At 44.0% G+C, this 12,300-nt stretch overlaps 1 protein-coding gene across 4 annotated transcripts in view; it reads right to left on the bottom strand.

Moving 5' to 3' along the window:
- The window catches only part of PLEKHA1 (pleckstrin homology domain containing A1), a 59,140-nt gene extending 52,166 nt beyond the window's left edge, over positions 1–6,974 (bottom strand). For all 4 annotated transcript variants that reach the window (XM_079900303.1, XM_079900305.1, XM_079900304.1 and 1 more), the window contains exon 1: positions 6,703–6,974. The gene's annotated coding sequence lies outside the window, so the exon portion shown is untranslated. The remainder of the gene's footprint in view (positions 1–6,702) is intronic.
- Between the last annotated feature and the right edge of the window lie 5,326 nt (positions 6,975–12,300).

Below are 12,300 nucleotides of genomic sequence, written 5' to 3' on the forward strand. Positions count from 1 at the left end.
CACTATATGATTCCACTGATCTGAAATATCCAGAATGAGCAAATCTATGAAGATAGAAAGTAGATTAGTAGTTGCCTAGGAGGATGGGGGATGGGAAGGAATGAAGAGTTGCCTAGAGATGGGAGGGTTCAGGGTTTCTCTTTAAGGTGCTAAAAATACTCTAAAACTGACTGTGATAACAGTTGCACAGTTCTGCAAATATATTAAAACCATTGAATTGCACACTTTGAGTGAATTATTCCTCAACCAAGCTGTTTAAAAAAAAAAAAAAGAATTATAACTGTCTTTTATCTTTCATTCCAGAGCACATCAGAAACCTTAAAAAACATTTCCTCTCCTAGACCTCTGAATGTTGTAGTGTCCCAGGGGATGGTCCACGGACCTCTTCTCTATTTACACTCAATCTCTTGGTGAGCTCACTCATTCACATAGGTCTAAATACTGCTATCTCCAGCCCTGGACACTCTGCTGGACTCTAGACTCATGTATACAACTGCCAACTCTATGGATCTACTTACTTACCTAACAGGCCTCTCACACTTAGCAAACTGAGCCCAGATATACCCCCTCAGCAATCTGTTCCCCTCTGTCCTTCCCATCTCAGTAAAGTCACTCCCTTCTTCCAGCTGTTCAGGCAAAATTTGGAGTCACACTTGATCAAGACTTGCTTCTCTCATTCCATGTCCAGTCCATAAGCAAATCCTACTGGCTCCATCTTCTAAGTATATCCAGAATCCCACCATTTGCATTGCTGCCACTCTGGTCCAAGCCACCATCACCTCTTAGCTGGACTACTGCAAGGGCATCCCTGCCCCCTTCACTCCATTTTCAATACAGCTGTCAGAGTGATCTCATTAAAACGTATGTTCGAGTGTTTATTCAATATTTGCCAAGCAAATATTTAAAATTAATTTAATCCTTATAATAATTTTACAGATGAGAAAAACAAAGCACAGAAGATTTTAAAAATAACTTGTACAATGTCACATGATTAGGAAGTGGCAGAGCCAGGATCCAAACCAGGGGAATCTGGCTCTAAAGCCCATGTTCTTCAGTACTATAAAATGTCACTCTGCTCAAATCTCTTCAACTTTGGCTGCTTATTAAAATTACCTGGGAGTTTTTTTGAAAATCCTGATGCCTAGATTAGAGCATTCAGACCAATTAAATCAGAAACTCTGGAGATCGGATCTAAGCATCAGTACATTTTTAAAGCTCCCCCAATAATTCCCACATTCAGCCAAGGTTAAGAACCACTGTTTTAATGCAATCCCATCTCATTCAAAGTAAAAACCAAAGCTCTTACAAAGACATACAGGCTTCACCTACCCCCCACCCCAAACTGTCCCAGTTCCCCCGCTCGATTACTCATCTAGTCACTGACGCCTACCACACTAGACAAGCTCCCCACTCGGAGCCTTTTAACTCAAATGTCACTTTCTCAGGGAAGCCTTCTTGACGCCCCATCTAAAACTGCAAATGCTCCAAACTGTCCTGCCACTTCCCATCTCCCTTCCCCACTTCATTTTTCTCCTTAGTATTTACTGCTAACAAACAATATCATTTACTTATTTCTTGTCTGTTTCCCCACACTGGAATGTAGGCTCCATGAGATCAGGGACTTTTTTTCTATTTACTATTGTTTCTCCAATGCCTAAAACAGTGGCTGGAACATGGAAGGGACTCAATAACAATTTGTTGAATGAAAAATTAAGGAACCCATAATTATTGCATCAAATATTAATGTTTAAGTTTCCAGACAGAAAGCCGCTTTTGCGTCATCTGATGAGAAATCATTTAGCAAACGATTTAATCGACTGGTTTGCTTAGATGATGGAAGGAAAAAGGTTCGATAGTATATTTCTGTTTGGATTTATACTTTCAGTAAAGCTCGTATGAGGTAAGAACAGATAAAACTGTGTAATTAAAACCTCTACAAAATCTATCCTTCAGCTTTACTTGTGCTCTAAGGGCATAGTTAGATCATACAAACATTCATAAATTAACACACACAGTTAACACTTCATCAGTCAGGAACCATGAAGCAAGTCAAAAAAATAAAAACAAAACAAAAATCAAAAAGAGAGAAAGAAAAGAAAAAGAAAAATTAAATTCTGCACAGTGAGACTTCATTAGGCCCACAGGACTTCACTACTCAAGTCCTGATTAGATGCTGAATGAGACTACTCTTGTCCCAAAACTTCTGACAACACAAAGCTTAAGATATACAGACATCAAGGATCAAATACCTGTGGAGTCTGGCCCTGACACCCCACACACACCTCAGGGCTATGGTACTCTAACCAACGTCTTACCGTCATTCCACTCTACACGAGCAGCTGACAGGAGAGAGGGAAAAACACAAGTATTCCAAGTGTTCAGGGAGAAGGAAGGTGATGGTCACCCAAAAGCAGTGGTAGGGGGCCCCAAGAGAATCATTCACCAAGATCAGAAGTGCCTACAAGAAGGACAAATTGTCATCTCTTTCTCCAGTTCAATGTCTGCTTATGAAGTAGACTGAGTGACCCTGTGCCTATTTGAGCAGGGGGACAAAGAGAATTGATGAGAAACGGCAGGGCACAGAAAGGGAGCAGACTTAAGCAGGCTGCAGGCCACCATTTGACATCAAAAGGAAGTAAGTTTCCAGTGTATTAAGTGTAAATTACAGAAGGTAGCTGGACTTGAGCTGTCTTGCTGTTATCAAAAAATCTGGCTGCAGAGAGAAACCCACCTTACCCCCAAACACTCATAAGAACCACCAAGTAGACTGAGAGGACAGAAATGAGGAAGGAGTGTAGATTGGTAAAGGTTTACCCACAGCAAATTTCATATCCAGGGACTGTGCAGTGGGGACTCTCCCTGCAAGATCTCACCAAAAATTCCAGTTTGGAAGCCTACCACTAGATATTAATGGCTCGCCACTGTTAATCAAGAAAAGGCTTTAATAACGCCAGGTAAGAAAGAGTTGCCTTTTTTCATTTTTCTTCTAACTAGTCTCTATTCAAATACATCCACAAAGAGGGAAAAGAAAGAGGTATCCAGGGAGCACATCACAATCCCTCCCCACTCCAAGTGCTTCAGGGAATAAGTGACCAGATACTGGGTTAAAGGAGGAGTGGAGCTTTAATAGGAGATTGAAGGTTTAAACTGAAATAGATTAGACTGGAGCTTTTAATAGCTGTGAATGATAGAAAAGCTACCATTTGCCCATGAAATCACGAGGAAGCAGGGAGAGGGAAGATCCAACAAAGCATAGTTGAAAGCAGTCAATGTGGAAAAATATAACTGTCTTAAATCTGTTCTCACCAAGCTCCGACCGCTCAATAACCTGACGACATACGGCACAGCACCACTGCCCTCAGTAATGACAGGAACACCTGATGTGGAAATTCCCATGGGGGATTTACGGGACCCAACAAGATGCTACATTAGAAGTCCTCTGAGACCACTTCCAATTCTAAGTGCCTGTGATTGTCCTTTCTTCAAGAAGAGGTTAAACTGAATCCAGAATCCAGATTTCAAGGGTTAAACTATTAAAGGCTAGGCTACCCAAAGGAGTAAAACCACAACTTTCTGAAGAATAAAATTATCAGACTGATAAGTCTGATAAGGGTTCCATGTAGGAAAAAATATTTAAGACTTCAATATTTTTAAGACTCTAAAGACTTAAGTATTAAAATAATATCCTAAATGACTTTGATTTTTCTTTTACATTCAACAGAAATTCCAGTTCAAAGAATGTTTATGATTTAAAATCCTCAAAATACCATCCTCCTAAATCAAAGCAATTCAACTAATCAAAGGCTTACCAAAATAAACAGCAAGCACATGTTTGCTTAAATATCTTCTAGGAATTACAAATTCACGTGTTCTTTATCATACAGCAACTACTGGGAAAAAATATCACTCAGAGTTCAAATGGTTTAATGTCATTCATTAAGCATAACAAAATCCTATTGCTGCAACAAATACCAACAATTTCTATTTTTAAATTAAGAAAAAAATCCACACGTTTATCTTTCTAAAAATAATTAAGCATTGCAGACAAGCATCTAAAGCAACAGAAAGTTTCTACCCTAGGAACTCTTTTCTGATACCAGTCAATAAATTTCCAAATGCTAGGTACTTACAAATGGCCAAAAGAATTAAAACTAAATGTTAATATTTATCTCCTAATAAAGCCATTTTATTGTATCATTGCAGGTCTAAATGAGAGAATCACCTTGAAATTTAAAATCAAATTTTAATATTATCAAAAGTAAAATGCTCAAGCATGTGAAAAAGTAATAAAGCTGAGGCAGTTACTGCTACAGAACTTGAAATTTTCTGTCTAATAAAGGCAGAGTGTGAGTAACTACTGTCACATCTGAATAATTACTACATTTTATTCAGAAAACTATTTATCTTCCTCGTTCTTAAATGACAGTTATTTAAACAAGAACAACTATTTAACATCAAACGGTACTTCAATGTCAAAGGCCGACTTAAATTATGCTAATAAATTACTTCATGGATTTCATTCTGGATTACAAATTATCATCGGTAGAAGTAACTGTGGGTTTTGCAGTAGGAATGTAAGAGCTTTCAGGCTTAAATAAAAGTCTTTATTTTTTAAGCTGCATTAAATGTTTTTTGAGAAAAAGCCCTATAAAAAGATAAAATGTTTCCATCTTTCCCAAGTTATTCTCCTAGGGGTCTTCAATATCACAACCTATATATCAACAACCGACATGTGAGTGTTGCCCACAGTGACTTTTTAAAGAAAATAACTCTATGCTATTCTTAATGTCCTTAATTCTAAAACGGTCCTTCCGGCTTATGAACTCATGGCAGTTTCCTAACAATTGTATACTTATCCTGTTTTACTGTCTCTCCTAGTCTATGACAAACTCACATTTACACACCACCTCTTTCCTATTTTGCTACATTGCTAAAACTAGGGGGGAGGGGGATACAAACCTGCTACTTCCCCCCTTCCTCAAAAACAACAATAAAAATACTAATTAACAAGATAAAATGAGGTATGAAGCAGTTTCAATACATATAAATCACATCTCCTTAATGCCACAAAGTTATCCTCTGCTTACCACAAAGGACAAATGCATGGCCGTATCCTTTGATACAGGTACACTCTTCAAGAGAATCCTGTCAATGGATACATTGTAGGGTTTACAGCACTATAAAATAAATTAATTATTAACTCAAATTCTGCTAAGCTTAAATACTCTTGTTTAAATACATAAATATTCTAAAATGTAATTTCCCCTGGGAAGATATGGCCAAGTTAAGGATTTAAACTAACTCTACTTGGGGAAATATCTTTTGCCACAAATGTGTTACTATGAAAATTTAAGTATGAAACGCAATAGGCTTTTTAGTCAGAATGAATCTTACTATTTTTTAAATAGCAATTCTTCAAGTTCTTCTGTGAAAAAAACATTTAGTTTTACAAAATGATTTTTTCAAGTTTTTCTCTGAATCATATAAAGCTTACCCCAATTTTGCTGTAGAGTTTCAATGGCTTTAAACTAACATAGAAAGTGTGTAAGCTGTGTGCCTGGGGGGAAATAAAGCAGACAGATGAGTAGTTCTCGGATAAAAGACTATGGTATAAACCGCATAGTGCGCTATTGGTTCCAGTCGTTAAGCACACAGGAAATAAGGTTTTCTAGTTAAAAAAACGATTGACAAACGGCAACGACTCCGTTAAAGCTAAGAAAATCTTATCAAAACCAACAACGATCAATCATAAAATAAGAAAACAAGCATTATAGGACTGTAAGGTGAAATCGGAGGGGGAAAAAAATGGCCCAAATTGCCTTACTATATCTTCTATAACCACCTCTAGGACCTGACCCCAACAGAGCGATCGAGTTTCATTATTCAGGTGGCCAGCCGCGCGCAGATGCTCTGCTGTTGGGCACAGCATAACTAGAATTCTACCAAAGGCGGTAAACACGACTTTCATTATGACAACACTTTCCCCTCTGATGGTCTATCCAGGAGGGTCAATAGAAAGAATCTGAAATAAACCACAAACCACTCAAGACGGTCGCAAAGCGGTGAGACTGGCAGCTGGCCTCTAAGCTTAAAGACCTGGGTTCTGGTCGCCTCCTTGGTCCTACTTGCGTGACCCTGGACAAGTCACTTCCAACTTTCGCACTGGTCACTGCACCATTAAGGTGCTAGGGTAAAGCACTAATACTGCAGGATGCTAGGGCACAGGGCGGAGTCGACTTCTGACTCGGCGAGTCCTAAAGTGAAAGCGCATTAACATAATACAAGACGATGCCCCTAGGCAGCTGAGCCCCCGTGAGCTCTGCCCTTAAGTCTAGCCATTCGACAGGCGTCGCCCGCCGGGAATCCCCCGACAGCTGGCCGGCCGGGCGTCCGGGAGGAGGGCGCGACGGTACTTTTTAGCAGAGCCACCGCACGGCTCCTCGGCGACAGCGACTGCCGCCGGGCTCCCCATCCTCCTCGGCCGGACGCCGCCGAGGGCCGAGGTCAGGAAAACAATAAAGGAAGGAGCCGCGGGAAGACGCCGCCGCCGCCCCCTCCCGCCGCCCAGAACTCGGCGCGCGCAGGTGAGCCGGCCCCGCGGCCTCTACCAGGTGCAGCCGCGCGGGCCGACCGGCCAGGAGAGAGGCCTCGGGGCGCAGCCCGCGACCCCGCGCCCCCCACCGCCCGCGGGCCCGCACTTACCAGCGCCCGCCGGTCCCTCGAGCCTCCCAGCTCGCTTCAGCCGGCGCCGCGCTCCCGGAGCCCGGCCCTGCTCACCCCGCCCCGGCGCGGCCGCGCTCCTCACGCCGAACTTCACGGCGGCCCTCGCTCGGGAGCACCGGCGCCGCCGCGGCCCCTGGTCCCACAGGCACCGAGCTGCCGGGATCGGCGCCCACGACGGCCCGCCCGCGCACTGCGCACGCGTGCCCGCGCTACCTCAGCCCCCAGACGGCGGCAGAGATTCCAGAGCGGGCACTCCCAGCCCGAGGAGACTACAAGTCCCGGCAGGCCCCGCGCGGGTCCTGGAGGCGTGGCGGGCCGGGTTAGGGGGCGTCTTCCTGGTTCAGGGGCGGCGACCTCGGGCGCGTTGGGGAGGACCGCGCGCGGAGCGCTGGGCCCTTGCGCTGCGGTGCATCCTGGGATTCGTAGTTTTCGAGGACCACGGGGTTTGGCTCGGGGTTGGAACTCAGGGTTCTCTTGTGTCACCGCCTAGAACTTCCAGGCACAGGGATCTTTAAAAATAGGCTTCATTCGTTTGCAGATAGTTTGTTTGCAAGCTGTCCCATAATCAGTCCAGGAAGTATAAATTCACAGGCTGCTGTGTGACCTGGGGAAAAACGCTTTACAGCTCTTCGCGCCAATTCTAACAATTTCTCTCTCCCTAGAACTGTATCTGCACCTCCTACTTAATAGGACACGAGGCTTAGACAAACTTAAAGAATGATTAGTCGAAATTCGATTAGTCATTCGATTAGTCGATATTCGATTAGTCGAAAGGCTGGAACATAAATATGTATTATCATAAATATTTATTCGTAAATATTTAACCTGTTTGTTGAGCACGTACCATGCCAAATCCCGCAAGAGGCATTAGACACACACTTGAGAACAAGATAGATGCCGTCCTGACCTCATGGAGTCTGCAGTCTGTAGCGGGAGCTAGTCCTTAAACTAGCAAGATAAATACAGATTTTAATGCAATGGAGAAACTAAGCAAGTTAAAGAGATAGTGGGGGAGGAGGGGCTCTTTAGAGAGGGTGGTCAGGGAAGGCAGTCTGACGAAGTGATTTTTGAGCTGAAACCTGAAAAAAAGAATCATTCAGATACGCAAAGAGCTGGGAAAGGACTATATGCCACGGCTTTGACAGTGCATGGCACACGCTAGGCTGGCAATAAATATTTGTTCCGTTTGTGTCCTTCCTTTCCTTCTCCATCAAAATCTTTAGGAACACCTTTCAGAACATCCTTCCTATGCAAACATGTACAGGAGACAAATCAATGTCCAGCAGTAGCACAGGCTGGACGTGTACAGCTGCTAGGACAGAAAACACAAGGTAAATGCCTACGAGCCTGGAACCTTGACTACTTAACGCCTTCTTTATTTGTGAACTGGGTCAAAAGTCTCAGCACTCAGCCTGGCCTCCTGACTCACTTCTGTTTATGAGGTAGAGAATCGGATTTGGAGTTTACCTCCATTAGGATTCTAAAGGAAGCTTAGATATTATCTCAGCAAAATCAGAGGTGGAGTGAAAAACAGCCCTAGACTTACCTGTGGACACTTACCTTTGTGACCTTAGGCAGAGGGTGACACTTTACCTTTCTGATGCTCAGTGACCTCAACCGCTCACCTTACAGAATGTTCTCAGAGTCTGATAAGCTGATAGAGGGGAAAACCGCTCCCCAGCCTGCGTGGAATGCTCCCGCCCTGGTTCTTTCAGACTGCTTGTCTTCAACATTTCCAGGATGATTGTTCTGTTATCTTTTGAGAAACCTTAGCTGTGTAGCCCTGCTGACAGCTGTCTTCCCGAGGCCTCATTTCCTCATCTTTACAATGCTTGAAAGGATTTGGCCTCATCATAGTTTATAAACTGGCCAGAGCTGTTTCCTTTTGTCCACACAGTGGGTTTTATTTTTAACTGAATGTGTAGCTAACGGTTAAAAATAGGGAGATTTCACATAAAAACCCAGGTGTCACCTGCCTGGTCTCTCTGGATATTTGAGCTTGTTGTCCCTGGCTAGGGGGTCTAGAAGGGTCTCCAGCTCCAGAATCCTAGAAGATTCTAGATGGGATATTTGGGACATATTTAAACTTAGAAAAAAAAAAAGATTCCTTGTTTATCTGAAATTCAAATCCAACCTTAATGTCTTGTGTTTGATCTGAAAACCCTAGCTCAGAGATCAGACCACTGAAGCAGAGAGCTCTCACTCCCTCCAGATGGGACCCAGAGGGAATCTTTCTCCTGTTATTATCATTAGACATTACTGACTGAGTGGTTTTAAATTATTCCTTTGCTGTTTTTGCCTAACAAGCCCCAAAGGGTGTTTGATTTTGACAGTCACATTTACAGACAATGAGGAAAGCCAGAGAAGTGACTCAAGTTGCCCAAGGACACACACCAAGGTAAGGGCTACTTTGAGGTTGCAGTGTAACCAGAACCTGTTAGCATCCCTCTGTGTGGAAGGCTCTGGATCGGCCAATGAACACAATGAGAAAAACAAACAAATAAACAGAAACAGAAAAAAGAAAAAACAAACAGAACAAAACAAAAAAACACTCTCTGCTTTTCCTCTGGTCTTTTTTTGGATGGAGAAGTTTATTACATAACAGTACTTTCAGTGTTATTTAACAAAAAAAAAAAGTATGTGGAATATTCCCTTATTGAAATTACAGTCTGGGAGCAAACCAAGAACGTTCAGGACCCACAGACGGCATTGAGGAATGCTGGAATATTCCATGGATACTTGTCATCTGAAGAAAAGGGAGAGGACTCTGAATTCAAGAATCTGCAGTTTACCTTTCAAACATCCTTGTCATCATCATCATCCTGCCTTGCATGTGCAAAGCACTTGTATGTTTCCAGCAAAAATATTTATTGAGCCCCTTCTGTATGCTTACATGCTGGGCCCTGGATCCTCCAGACAGGCGTTAGCCTCTTTGACAACACAAATTAGAACAGTGAAATCAGGAGGATGATCCAAAGTCACAGAAACGGACTGAGCACTTGACTTTCCCTCCCCTCACAGGCACTTCCTAGCTCCTTCCCTGCTCTATTTTTCCTTAGCAATGATCACGTTCCCACACATCATATATTTTACTTTTTTATCTGGTTTATTTTCTGCGTGTCGCATTAGAATGTCACGTCCACACCCACAGGGATTTTATCTGTTTTGTATCCTCAGTGCCTAGAACAGAAATATTTGTTGAATGATGGATGCCACCAGCCCCCTTTATGAACAGAGTCAGAATCAGAAGTCAACAGAAGGAGCAACTCCAGCAGTAAACTCCTGTTTTTACTAGAAATCAGAACGCAGAGAGAACAAGAATCAAACAAACATTCTCTGAACCCAGATTTCTTCCTTTCTTATTCCCTCCAGAAACTGGGTAGCAGAGAGTTAAAGACAGCTCTTTCCTATTTTTCAGTGTGAAAATGAAACTCACACCCTGGGAAGGGAGTTGGTGGGGTTGCTTTTGAGGTTAAGGAGTCAGAAGAGTGGCCCTCCCATGTACCTGGCCTTAGCCCAGCCATAGGAAGGGTGATTCTCAGTCATCACCAGGATGGGGTGGGATTAGGTGACCTGCGCAGAATACAGATCAGGTGACTGATTCTCCTTCTGGAGAATTCTTGTGTCCCGGGGCTGGAACACAATCCTCCTTCAGGGAGGAGCTCTGAGGGACCGTCCATATGCCATGCTTACTGGGATACAAGAACAGGATTTCGAAACAGGTCAGCAACCAATCTCGAATTCCAGGCTCACACAGGAAAAAAAATCGAGGGTCAGGGGAGATGATTGCCTCCAAGACCTTTAGAGAACAGGACCACCTGCCCTAGGTGCACTTTCCTGCCTTAGGACGAACAGGCAACAAAAAAGGGAACCTGGCACTGAATATCGCCTGATACCACAAGACCCCTGAAGGTCCCCAGCAACCCACGTGATCTCTGGGGTCTGGTGAGGTTCCAGCCCCATCAGACACCCCAGTTAGGTCATACATTAATTATCCTGACTACCTGTGGCAGGTCTGGGATTCTGGGAAGCCCTAAAATTGTGGAGCACACAATGCCTGCATCTTCCAAGCACGTGGACTCTTGCTCCAGCGTGGCGAGAAAACTTGAAAAGGAAGATTTTCTGAAGCCAAGGTGCATGTCCAGGGCCACAGCCGGGTAGCTAATTGCCATACTGAAGTGGGGAACACTCATGAGGGTGAAGGGCTCTTTCCAGACAAAGCTGGGGGAGGATCTGGGCATGAGTCCATCTTGGGCTCTGGGAATTCCTCCTCAGACCCCGGCAACTCACCTGTCTAATGCTAGCCAAATTCCTCCTCAAGTCAGAGGCCAGTGGTTTCTCTCATCCATCTTGCCGTTTGTCAGAAGTGTTTGTTTACGTTCGACAAGAACCAGTGCCTCAAGTGTTCGGGAAGGCTGACGTGTGCCGTGCTGTGACCCCCAGGGGAAGGGAAGCAGAGGTGACAGCTTCCACCAGCTGACCCTATGGACACAAGCAAAAAGCCTGGTCTCCGGAGTCCATCTGAGCTGACTAGCCATTGACCTTGGGCTTGTTCCCTTGTTTCTCTGAGCCTCAACATTTCCCCATCGGTAAAATGGAGTTGATAATAATTCCTACTTCACAGCCTCTGCATACGTCTTAAATGAAATAATGCACGTAAAGCTCTTAGCCAAGTGCCTGGCACACATTACTGGCTCCATCAATAGTACCTTGTTTAGCCCAATTCCTGAGCCCACCTGAGCAAGGTGGATGACACATTCAGAGTCTCTCACCTGGGCAGTGGGTATGCTGTGGACCGCCCACATATCTGGATGACCAGGCTAGAAGTACTCATTGTGGCCTAGGACCTTGGGAAATTTGATATGGCTGGGGAGCAGGGCCATGTGGATATGGTGCTGGGGAATAAGGGGCCTGATTTGGAAGGATCCAGGATGCCAGTCTTGGGGGAATGTGATGACTGATTTTATGTTTCAACTTGACTGGGTTAAGGGATGCCCAAATAGCTGGTAAAACGTTATTTCTGGGTGTGTTGATGAAGGTGTCTCTGGAAGAGATGAACATTTGGATCAGTAGACAGAGTAAAGAAGATCACCCTCTCCAATAAGGAGGGGGGCACCATCCAACCCGTTTAAGGCCTGAGTAGAATGGAAAGGCAGGGGTAGGGTGAATTCACTCTCTCTACTTGAGCTGAGACATCCATCTTCTCCTGCCCTCAAATATTGGACCCCTGATTCTCAGGCCTTTGGACTCATTCTGAATTACACCACTGGTTTCCTGGCTCTCCAGTTTGTAGACAGCAGGTAATGGGACTTCTCTATAACTATGCAAGACACTTCCTATAATAAACATGCTACCATAACTCTACCTATCTATCTACCCATCTCCTATTTGTCTTTTTCTCTGGAGATCCCTGACTAATACAGGGGGACTTCAATTTGCTTTCCCAAGTACCCCCCACCTCCTTCTCCTGGCCACAAAAATGCATAAATATAAATAGATTAGAGCAGGATTGTGAAGACTTCATCATTTTCAATCATCTTCGCTCCTTCAGAAACATTTCACTTTCACCTGGAACCA

Source organism: Stenella coeruleoalba, assembly GCF_951394435.1.
Source record: "Stenella coeruleoalba genome assembly, chromosome: 16".
NCBI classification, from domain to species: Eukaryota; Metazoa; Chordata; class Mammalia; order Artiodactyla; family Delphinidae; genus Stenella; species Stenella coeruleoalba.